This window comes from Leuresthes tenuis, unplaced genomic scaffold, assembly GCF_036924035.1.
Source record: "Leuresthes tenuis unplaced genomic scaffold, fLeuTen1.0.hap1 SCAF_2, whole genome shotgun sequence".
In the NCBI taxonomy this organism is placed as follows: domain Eukaryota; kingdom Metazoa; phylum Chordata; class Actinopteri; order Atheriniformes; family Atherinopsidae; genus Leuresthes; species Leuresthes tenuis.
In genome coordinates, this window is record NW_027325356.1 from 6,320,452 (window position 1) to 6,332,736 (window position 12,285).

A 12,285-nucleotide genomic window follows, 5' to 3' on the forward strand; every position below is an offset into this window, starting at 1 on the left:
CATTTGGGTCCGCTTGTTGCCGAGCTGAGACCAGGCCACTAGTCATGTGAATTTACTATTACAAAATGATATAGACTGTAGATACTTCTACACACAATTGAAGATATTCAGGATGGGTCTGATATATGAAAAAGTTGTTGAAAATGTCAAGAGTTTGGAAACTAGAATATTTTTACATCCTATATGGGAATGCTCTATAGGTCTTCCCTTTTGGATCAAAGAGATGACAAACCTTAGTCAATGAATAAAACAGGCCTTACTAGAGTCTCCTCAACTTCTGAGTAATAAAAAACATCCAACATCCATCAGAGCACAGTTTCGATAAATACCACAAGACTATCCATCAATTCATTTTCTTCACCTGCTTTATCGAATTCAGGGGGACTAGGGGCTGGATCCTATCCATGCTACCACTGGGTGAGAGGCTGGGTACACCTCAGACAGATTGGCAGTCCATCACAGGGCCAACGCAAATACAAACAAGCAAGCACACACTCACCCCGACGGTCAGTTAGCCATCACCAATCAACCTAACATGCATGTGTTTGGACTGTGAGGAGAAAGAAGCAGCTGAGATTCGAAACAGGAAATTTCTTGCTGTGAAGAGACACCAACAAGACTATGTTAGCAAAGTTGAAGAAACTCTAAAACACCTGCACTCACTAACTGGGACACATTTATGACAGAAAGTGCTTTTTTATGCTAATACTTACAGCTAAAAAGAACAACAAAAGGGCAGGAATGGGCTGGTTTCCTCTTTTACTTCAAGGGTTCATAGCATAAAAAGAAGGGAAAGAATAAAAGCTAGATGTAATATGCATGCGTTTAAAGCTTTCAAAGCCATATCCGACTGTCTTTTTTCTCTGTATTGACTTTTTGTTTTAATTTCCTCATCTGTTCTTAGTTTGAATATATATAGTTGAAAACAGTGTTGAATGAATGTAATAACAAAAAGATGTTAATGAGTTGGAGGAGGCATATTTGGAAAGAAAAGTAATAACATTTAAATGACAAGAAAATCTACGTGTCCGCTCGGTTAATTTCATTAAAAACAAAAGTGCATGCAAATTGGTCTTTTCAGATTCAGATCACGAGTCTTCTTTTTGTCCATGAAGGCTTTGCAAATGTTGCAGCTCAACGCATCTTAGATTGATCATGAATATATTCCAATTTTTTTCCACTGGCAGAGCTGCTCTGGCACTGAGTTTTTGTATTCTACTTTCCTACTTCCATCTACCTATTATCGTTTCTGGAGATGGCCACCTCAGCTACCCTTTAGTTGTGTCAATATATTTCCCCAAAGAACCAATGTCTCGTCACTCTGAACTTGGTCAGTTCACATAGATATCATTCTGACACCTTCAAGAAACATTAGAGTTATAATTGATGTGGTGAAAAAGATGGAGTGACTGGCACACATACAGAGCTTTGTGTGCCAGTCCTTTGTGTGCACCTTGCTGAACGATGTGACAAGTTCAGGGCCGAATCTCTGATGGCTAGAGAAAAGGTTAATCTACCCGTTCAGGTTTGGATAAGTGAGACTGACAGTGAAGGAGTAAAAATGATAGCACAGCAGAGATATAGCTGCAAACACGCGAGTCCAATCCTTCAAACTGCCTCAACATCTGCTTGCCTTCGCTCGCACACCGTGATACATTCAGCTCCACGTTAAGTAAAATCTGAGAGGAGAGAACATCTTAACATAAGCATGCAACCAGCATGAAATGATTCCAGAGCACTGAGGTCCAAGACTCCTCTATGATATCAGAATGTGCACTCATTGCTTTAATATGCCCTAAGACACCAGCTCATGAAAATCAAAGTGTGTGTTATTGAATCAAAATTATGGCAAAATTATGGCTATTGAACACCAGGCTATTTCAGCTGCATTTTCCTGAGGTGCTGTGTTTGCTACCCTATGTGTTTTATTGAACACCTACACTGACACAGAACTAGATACTGATGTGCAGCATGCTGCTTTTATTAAAGAAGAACTCCAGCCAAAGGCATTAGTTGCTCCTAATTATTATGAATGGTTTCCGCTTAACCTCATGATGCCTCACATTCATATGAACAGATAAACAGCAGTGAGAGCAATCATCTCTGTGCCTGTACATCTCAAAGGAATCCTGTTTTTCAGTTGAAATACAGAACAAACTACTAATTAGATTGTACAGAATTTTCTTGTGCTTGTGTTCACTTTTCTTCCCCAATTACAAATAAATAAAAGAGCAGTGAGTAACAAATTCCAATTTATGTTTGTCTATATCATCATAAAATGACATTTACAAATAAACTTATATGATAGAAAGTAAAATTAGGGAGGCTATGTGGAGAAAGACTCTTTAAATCTGAGGTTGTCCTGGTATTGTTGAATCACAATCACTTGATAAAGCCTTTGTTTCTGTTGCCACTAACATCACATTGAGGTTGGAGACTGAGCCTTGCGCAATGTTTTGGAGAGTGACAGCTCACTTGTGGATTCATTTTAAATCTGTGCCATTGTGACATTACAGAAATGTTGTTCTTGACAGCAATGAGGAAAAGGTTTGAATTTGGCTGACTAGCATTTGAGGGAGGTGGCAAGTCTGCCATCTTATTGGAGGTGCAAACAAACACTGAGATACAGAACTGACTTCCTATTGTCATGTTATTGCCATTTAATTGGTGATAGTACTTAAGAATGAAAAAATGCTGTAGTATTTACAGGAGCCATCATTTCAAAGGCTTCAAATACGTTTTATAAGAAGGATAATTACATTTCTTTAAAAGTGGGGTTTATTTAAGTATCTTTGGAAAGCCGTAGACTTCGGTATGCACACCTGCTAAAGTATCTATAATAAGCTCAAATGTGAGGGGGGGGGGTATGATGACAGCTTTGGTGTTGTGGTGTGTTTGTTACAGCACCAACAACTGACATGTTGGTATCTGGCCAACCGTTTGCAATCAGTTTGAGTATCAGAACCCCAAAGGCCACTGCTGCTAATATCTGTGACGCAGTTTCATGTGCTGTTGTTCGGCCATGTTTGGGTACAACTAATCTGCAAGTTTTTTTCTTTTTGAGCCACCAGATTCCATTTTCATTCTAGTCATTTCGTCTTCCAGAACGCAGGAGTTGCCAGTCTACTGCAGCTTCTACTGCTGTGTAAATTTAGTGTTGTGACACATTTGTCTGGATTTCACACAGAAGTCACGGCAGCAAGTCCGATGTTCTGCAAGGAAATGAAACAACCGCCTGGCATTCTGTAGCTCCACAAAATTCGAGCTTTTAGTTATAATCTGCAAAAGCCCCAAAAGGAAAAACACTGTACATGTCCATAAAACATTTTCCACATGCAGTGAGCATCTAACTGTGTTCTTTGCAGGTCAGCAACATGGAGAATATGCTTCATAAGATTTGTAGTTAGGGTATGTGTAGGTGGAAAATTTGATCTCATTAGCTTTTACGGTTTTGATTGACTTTATTTGCTTTTTGTTCATTTTATGATGAATTCTAATGTTTGTTTTGGTCAAATTAAGGCAAAATCCTCCATAAAAACTAAAATATAAAATGTTTCAGCTATAAAACCCAGAGATTTAAAGGTTAGTTGTTCGACGTGGAGTGATGAGGGCCTTTAGGGTACACGTATCACTTTAACAAATTTCCAGGTTGAGACCATTTGGGATTTGTGATGCTAACTGACTGGTGGCTGTACTTTGAATCACTGACAAACTGCTTCCTACTAGCAACATGTTTTAGTGTAATGTGTGACAGTTATGTATAAATTCTCATGAGCATAGCTCAGTGTTCCCTGCAGTTACCTTTCTGATGGGTCATTTTCAGGACTGGAACCAATCAATGTGACCTGATAAGCAGAAAAGCTATTTCAGCTTTGGGTATGAACCCTTCCTTTGATCACCAGCTCATATCTTCACAGCATCCAGTAAAAGTCAGTGTGGAGCACCACAAAATGAAAAATAGTTTCCTCTGGAGCTGCAGCCTCTCGAGGCTAAACAAACATATTCCTCTCTTTTAAAAGTTGTCCCCATCTCAGCTGTAGCATCCCATGCTGGACTTACCCTCCCTCCTGAGACTGGGGAACATCCGCATGCAGCCAGGTGCTCGATAATTTCAGTTTAAGTTTAAGGAAAACAATAGCTGTCTCCTGACACTATGATCACTCTCTGCAATCCCGTCTATCCCAGCCTGTAAGACGGAAAGCAGATGTAGGAGGAGATCCAGATTGGGGAAAAATACAGTTTTCTTTACTAGTCTTTAAACATCCACCTGCAGTGACATTAAACTTGAATGCTCTTTGGGATGCAGAAGTCCACCGACAGCCAATCTTAGATAATACAAAGCCAGCTGAACACAAATGTGTGCTGCTCACTTTCATGCCCCTGCTTCCTCCATATCACTTTTTACATTCTTTATAGTTTGGACTTGGTTTACATTATTTTTCTCCCTTCCATTCCCACATTTAGTAAATGATCTGTTGAAGAAGGGAGAGACAAAAATTGCAGGAAAAGGCTGCAGAGTATAGTTACTAGTTTTAAGCTCTGCTAAAGTAGCTACTGTAAGTTGCAAATATATTCACTGCCGTAAACATTTTTTTTGTAGCTTTACAACCTGCAATTGAAATGTTGTTTTGTCAGGTTTGAATCATTTGATCAACACAGCATGCCTTCCCATTTGAAAAGAATACAGTACTTAGTCGAGCCATCTTTTGCACCACTTACAGCTGCATGATCTCCTGGCGCAATTCAAGTTTGGTACATCTATTCGCTGGAATTTTTGACCATTCCTCAAGGTAGAAGTGCTCCAGCTCCTCAGGATGGATGAGCTCTTCTGGGGTACAACAATATTGAATATGTATCAGAGATTCTCAGATTGAGATCTGTGTTTTTACAAGGCCATTCATTCGGACTTTCTAACGCATAACCTCCAACCTCTCAAGTGTTTCCTTGGCTGTATGCTCTGGGTGATTATCATTCTGAATGGTCTTTCTTCTGTAAAACTGGTTTTCCTAAAGAACTGGAAAGGCTTTAGCACCATCCGCTTTGCCTTTTCTTTAATAGAAGAAAAGTTCACTTTTAGTAATTCAGTCTCAACTACCCAGGTTACCTTCTTTGACGAGTTTGAGGAGACCCCGATGCCTTTTGGTAAACAGCAAACAGACGCTGGCCATCTTGGTGGAGTGCATGGTTTAACGTGGTCCTATGGACAGAAACAATTTCTGCTTTCTCTCATCTTTGTTACCTCTCTGATAAACGCTCTTATTGCCTGGTTCATGAGTTTGGTTGGTCTGTAAATTTCTTGGCAAGTTTGTTGTTGCAATAGTCAACATAGTTTCCTATTAATGGGTTTAATGGTGCTGATGGATACGCAGTTTTTCCAATCTGTACTTCCCCAGAACTTTGTCCCAGATCCATCTGGAAAGCTCCTTGGTCTGCATTGTGCAGTTTGTCAGGCTTTTCACCTCACTTACATGAAGGGGGTTCATGTGACACTGAAGGTGGACTTAACTGAACTAAACATTTGAGTACATCTGCAAACATTACAGTTCACATTCTTATTTTTTAACAATCGGAAATATTTTGTGTAGGTTCACTATATAAAGTCACAAAATTAATCTTTTTAGATTATAGGTTGCAATGTGACTAAATATGCAAGGCACCGTAATTCATTTTTAGTAATTACGGTGCCTTGCAAAGCAATTTAATTCTTTCTTGTATCATTGAAAACTGAAGACTGCTGCTCTCTGAGACTCAAACATGGGTGAAACAGAGAAGAATATAAATTATAAAGGAGTATCATCATATCACAGTATAGGATGCAAAAAAAATGTCTGAACAAAATGGTCCACAGCCTCTTGACAATAGCAGTGGTGTCAGGCTTGAGTCCAGTGCTGTAATTTCCAGTCTGACAAGAAAAAGTAGCCCGAAGGAGGGCATAGCTCTGCTCAGTGACACAGCCAGACAGCTCGCTCAGCTGATGAGTTTTAGTAAAAAAACGATGACAGGGTAGGGTTAAGGATGCTATCTGAGGCAGTGCCCTAAAAAGAAATCCAGTACCGGTTCACAATTAAACCAACTAACGAATGAAGAAATTTCCCCATTCAAATAAAGCTTGGAGGAAAATAATGTGGCAAATGCAGCAAAGAGACCCAAAACAACACGACTGGAGGAAACCAGGAAGAAGATAAAAGTGTACAAGCAAGAGACAGGACAAGAATAGACATCAGATTGGATTGTACTGCAGGCGAGAGCTATATTGTTGCCGTCTCTTGTTTTGTTGTTTGCGTTGCTCTGTTGGTGAAGCTGCTCATGAGTGGGTTTATAATCAAGACAAGATTACCATCATTTCTCCATCTGCTCTGCACAGGCAGTAAATCAGAGGTGCTTGAAGCTGTTCCTATAATAAATACCCAATATCACAAAAGCAGTGTGTTCACCTTTTTATCAGATATTGAAACACCTTATTGTTGCTGTCTCCGTCTCACAGATGAAGCCTAAGTTGGAAACCTCAGTCCTGTTTGCAAATAACATCTCTCAGGCCACATTCAAACCCTTCAGGAAAATCAGGAAGGGCAAAGTGTATTTCAGGTCAACTAGAACCTTCTGTGCGTGCATTTCTTCATCACATATCACAGTATGTAGAATTGTTGGGTGAGGTAACATTACCCATGCAATGTCCATTCCTTCCCTTGGCCCCATCACGTCATTTTCTTTTAGGGATCAATAAATAATTGTCATCTAGTGGTCAGACGACCACAATCTGATCCATAAAAGAGAAGAGACGCTTTACATTTGCAACATGAAGGGTAAAGTGGAGGAACTGGGATACAGACAAATATTTGCAATGTTAAATAAGAGTTTGGTGTACGGTACACCCTCTGTTCAGTGCGGGTCTGAATCAGTTCTCAGTGACGCAGAACAGGAAGTGTTAGCACTGAATTACAGATAAAGATGGGTTGAATATTCTACTTTTGACATTCAATTGATTGCAGATTTTACAGTAAGTAGGCAAAAAGATACAGCTGTTCTTTGAGGGGTTAACTAAATAAATGCAAGTCAACTTTGAGAGAGCGACTGACATGTAAGTTAGAACATGCATTTCAATAGATATTTCCTATAAAGCCAAAGTACAAATGTACGTGTTAAGACACGACTAAGAGCAGCGTCAAACCCAGCTGTGTTGGATTATCTCCATCATGAGCACAGCCTTCATTAGTGCAGCACAAATTTGTAGTTTTCAGGCATTAATAAAACAAGGGTGTGCTGCCTTATGTGTTCCCAATATAAACGGCAGCAGACTACAGAGCAGTGGAAAAAACCTGATGTGCAACTGCCACCTGGTGGTCAAATCCATGAAGTGCAGCAGGGCGAGGTTGAAAGAAACATTCCAGAAGTGCTCGTTTCATTGTATTAAGAGTTCTGCCGTCACGTCCCGAGTTAATGCAAATTCAGTTTCACAAGTTCCCCTCAAACGGGTCTTTGGACTCCGCAGGGGAACAAGAGCTCATGGAGAGAAACCAGGCGGACTGCATGCAAATTCCACAGAAAAGTAATTCAACCCAGGAACCTTTTTGCTGTTTGACTTTGAAATGAGCATTAATAAATCAGCAACTCCACTTCTAGAATTGCACCAATGACATTTATAAATGGGTGGCAGCTATCCAGATTTCATGTTTTTTTTTATTTGTTTTATTAAATGACAGGTTTATGAAAAAAAAAAAAAAACCCAAAGGAGTGGTGCAACTTGAAATTTTATTCAGTTAAATGACAATAGTACAAAATCGAACCCATAAGATCCATTCAAATCTGACAAACCTATTCCATTTGATGCAGCTGGCACCAGAGAAAAAAAGACTTACTCCTCCCCACCCTTCAGGAAGCTTTGTGTAAATCAGCTGTTCGGCCTCGATTTGTTTTTATATGTGGAAAAAAACTACCTGTACATCAATATTTCAGGTCCAAGCTGATCCAAGGTCTGCAGCATCCCATTAAGGCTCATGCTAATGATTTACTCCAGTGACCTTTGCCAAGGACCTTGCAGATTTGGTGGACAGGTGGTGTAATATTCTTGCTTGCACTACTTGGGGAGCTGCATGTCAATATACTGATGTAATAGACTGTACTGCCAACCGTATTCATGCATTATCAAGACTGAGACCTTGCTGGCTGACAAAAGTAACATCAAGACATTTAAGAAGAGCAGTGCCCTCTGATGATGCAAGAGAATCACTGAAAGTGCAATCGCTTCAGAAGAAAGCAGTCACTTCTACAAAACCTCAGTGAAGACTATTAGTGCGATGTGGCCAACCGCTCCAACTCCCAGTCACATACCCTGACGAGGACAGTTGGAAATGTGGGCGCTTGTGCTGTTCAATGCTTTTAAAACCACTAAAGATCAAACTAAGATAAATATAGCATAACTGGATCTCACTCGATGTTGCTTACCAGCAAGGCCACAATACAGCTGGAACGTTCTCCATCGCTTAACACTCTTCTGGTCCAACACCTCATCTTTCAGACTGAAAAGAGGAGAAATTCAGGCTTTAGCTGTTCTTGCTTCATCTATTCAATGTTAGATAATCTTTCCATTTATCATCAAAAATAAAATGCAACAAGCTGATTAAAGTCATCTATCCTCTCAGCTGTGCAAGAACCTGCATGCTGATGTTCAGATCCCGAGCAATCAGGAATATGACCAGCATACTGAGCAGGTAAGATGAGGAAAGAATAAAAGACTGCAGGAAAAACAAATAAATCTTACAACAAAACGTTTTTGTGTCATTGTTCATCATTTACAGGAATGTTTCATCTTTAAAAAAAAAAAAGTGTTCCACTCAATATCCTCCGGCTCATAGGACTGAAGACCATGAGTTGTAGGACTGGATAACGTTAAGTAGCTCACAGCGTCTTTTTTAGTTTGCGTAAAGCCAAAATTGTTTTATCCAATACAACCCTTAAAAAAAAAAAAAAAAAAACTTTATTTCTTGAATATGGGACCAACTAATTGAAGACATTCCATTCTAAACCACATCAAAACATTTACTAAGGCTACACATACTGGAAATGTGTTTTCCCAGCACAGGGTGGCTTCATTTCAGGACACTGTGCAGCAGCTCAGGGATCAATGACAGACGAAGTGTGCAGCGGGTGAAGGTCCCTGCTGAACTCAGAGTGTGACGTACGACTGCGCCGGCAGCCTCTGCTGTGGGGCTGGCAGGGATGTCTGGCCATAAGGCTGCCTGCAGGGACCAGAGGAGACAGAAAGAGGACAGAGGAAGTTTAAAAGCACAACGAATAATTACGCTGAAGTAATAAGGATAACAGGGACTTTATGGAAAGACAGCTGCTGTCATGGGCAGTTTCGGTCTTCAAAAAAAGCTCGAGTCAAACTATCTAGTGGGCCACAGATCACAGACTATGTTCTAACTGGGTCATCAGTGACCACAGCAAGTGCTTGATCTGGGGGCCCTTAAAATACATCTCTTGGTGTCAGCATGCCAGCACTGAATCTGGGTGTGCATTGATTTACCAGTGCTTGTTAAATGCCATACGCACAAGCCACATGTTTTATTCACTCATTTTTCTTTTTAGAATAAAACTGCTAAATTGTGATGCTTTTACAATACCTCATCTGTCCCTCTTCAAACATCCCTCGTTCACTCCGGCCCAACCCAAACTCCCCCAATGAAGGGTAAGGTGCCCCCTTTTCTAATGGCAGTCGAGGAATAGTGGCCATCGAGGTTTAGGGCTTCGTTTCGGATGGCTAGATGACTACCATAACCTACCAGCCAGAATGCAAAACAGAGGGGTAAAGCCAAGAGGAGGAACGGGACTTAACCAAAATGCAAGCATTAGCTCAGAGAGGGAGGGGGTTGCAGCCACAGCATATGGTGGCTAACATCCATCTTAAACCCAACAGGTAACCACAGCTGTACATTAATGAGTTTAACAGACTGGCACAGAGCGCAGATTAATCATCAAGTCGACCAATTGCTTTTATCTACAGTGTTTACTATGAAGCGTTCTAACAAGAGTTTATAGCTGCTCTAATCCATTAAATGTCACAGTGCAAACTAGGGGGATCATTTTTCCAAAGAGCAATGCTAACCAAGTTAAGGACTTTGAAACTCTTCAGGGACATTTCAAATCTTTGTTTTGTTGTAAGTTAATCCATTTAAAAGCAAACAAGTTTCATACTTTCCATAATAAAAGAACCATTTATCAAGTCCAAGATATCATACCTCGTAAATAAACACATGAAAACAGATTTCCATTTCATTAACGCACCCAACTAAAGCCGACTTATTTAAGCTGCTCCTTCTTACCAGTTCTCTGGTTGGAGTTCAGCATCCTGAGAGGAAAACTTGTTGGTTAGAGATCTTCACAAACATCCCTGCCAACAATCAGCTCTTCAATCTCCAGGCTAGGAAAAAAAGAAGCACAAACCGGAGAATTGTGGGTCAGACAATGACAAAACTGTGTTCACTTCCTGTTTTTTCTGTCTCATGGGGAGGCGACTCAGATGGCCCCTGTGCACAATTGGTGTCTCCACATCGTGTCAGGACAGACCAGCTGTGCCACAGCAATCAGCAGCCTGACTAGTAGTGCAACTCATCACAGTCACCCCCAGCAAAGGCTCTCTGAAACAGATGTGGGTAAATCCTTTCAGGACATTATGGTTTGTGTTCATCAAAACTTACGATATGTTTGTCTCCACAACACTGAAAACTGTGCCTAATCAATATGCTAAAATACACATATGGTCACACAGATGTTTGTCAAACCAAACAGCTTCTAAATATTTATTTATTTTTTTTTTTTAAAAACTGTACTCAAACTAATGGAAAATAAACTAAAGGTACATGATAGGCCTGAACATGATATTTTATGTACAAAAACATTTGATTCAGAGATACTCAAAGCATTTGGTTATGTCAAAAAGAAAGAAAGTTCTTGGGTAAAACATAAAAAATTAATGCACTGCAGATACCTGGACCTGCTTAAATTTCCCGAGGGACCCTTCAAACCTCACTTTATTTTCAACAAACCAAAAAGAATGAAAACTACTTCCACAGTATTGTAGAAAAGAACACCCAGAAACAAACCTTGCAGAATGAGGGAGTTCCTGCTTGAGGCAACTGAGAGAGAAGGTTGTAAGACTCCACAGGATTGCATCTCCACTTCCAGATGTTAGACTTAATGGAGATAATGAGATAAATAAAAGAGCAGGGATTAAAAAAATAAAAAAGAAGGTTACAAGCAGTGGTGTGGTTTGAGGTATATGGAAGATCTCTATCTCTGCATCTCACTCGCTAAGATTAGCTGCCTTATTCGGATGCGTTGTGTTCAGGCATGAGTTACAGAGCCCTGATGTCAAGCAACAGAAGTGATAATGTGCATGTAATTCCATCTCATTTTTGATCACCTAAACATGACATAGTACTCACTATATATATTAAAAACAAATAATCTAGTCAAAGTTTAATAAATTCCAACAAACGCCACAGAACTATGATACGTGGATCAGTCTATATGCAAGCGCCTTTAAACACTAACGTACGAGCGATTTATACAATTTACATATAGAGGGTAGTCACGGAAAATATGATCCCCCGCTAATTCTATTTAATGCGATTTGTTTTACCGTAAGTGATAAAATAAAAGATCGACACAGCACACAAATTCATGAAAAATGGCAAGGGTTGAGTCAGATGGCCCCTGTGCACATCGTGTGTCCTCAGGTTGAATAGGATTGGGGTGCCGATGCCACTGCAGCAGACACCCCAACTGAAAAGTGCAACTCATCACTCTCAAACCCATTTTCCCCTCTACTTAAACAGCCAAAGCTGACTTCTGACTCGTCTTTCGAGCTTCTTGTTTTACCTTGGGTTCGCATTTCAGATCGCGTCATCCTTTCAGTATCCACCGTGAGTGTTTCTTCGGATCTTCCACTGATTCAAAGTGATCAAAGTAGACTTAAGTTAGCAGCTGTGGCTGCGTACAGGAATGAAACAAGCAAATAAGCAGGTTAGCTCGAGATAAACCAGGACAACACGTGGAGCTAGCTTAACTTCGCTAGCTAATAGTTCGGCTAACTGTTTAGAGAGGCGACCATCTAGCATTCAGTGCACTTTAACAAGAATGTCTCCCTATTTGAAAAAAAAGGGAAGCGAAGATATATTAAAACCTAGAAATCGTTAACATTAACGGGGCTATTATATCGTTTGGTAGTTTACTTGCGTGTCGGGACCAACAAAATCAGAAAGCCACCCTCCTCTTTTTGAACAA

At 40.2% G+C, this 12,285-nt stretch overlaps 1 long non-coding RNA gene and 2 other non-coding genes across 3 annotated transcripts; all 3 read right to left on the minus strand.

The window, feature by feature from the left end:
• Positions 1–8,959: 8,959 nt before the first annotated feature.
• Positions 8,960–12,237, minus strand: LOC140302367 (uncharacterized). Its single transcript, XR_011914961.1, has 4 exons — positions 11,881–12,237; positions 11,103–11,192; positions 10,323–10,420; positions 8,960–9,236 (listed from the first exon to the last, which is right to left on the minus strand). It is a non-coding gene; the product is annotated as an uncharacterized lncRNA (long non-coding RNA).
• On the minus strand, positions 10,510–10,624 carry LOC140302674 (small nucleolar RNA SNORD67). The gene has a single exon (XR_011915121.1). It is a non-coding gene; the product is annotated as a small nucleolar RNA SNORD67 (small nucleolar RNA).
• On the minus strand, positions 11,699–11,812 carry LOC140302673 (small nucleolar RNA SNORD67). Its single transcript, XR_011915120.1, has one exon. It is a non-coding gene; the product is annotated as a small nucleolar RNA SNORD67 (small nucleolar RNA).
• Positions 12,238–12,285: the final 48 nt, after the last annotated feature.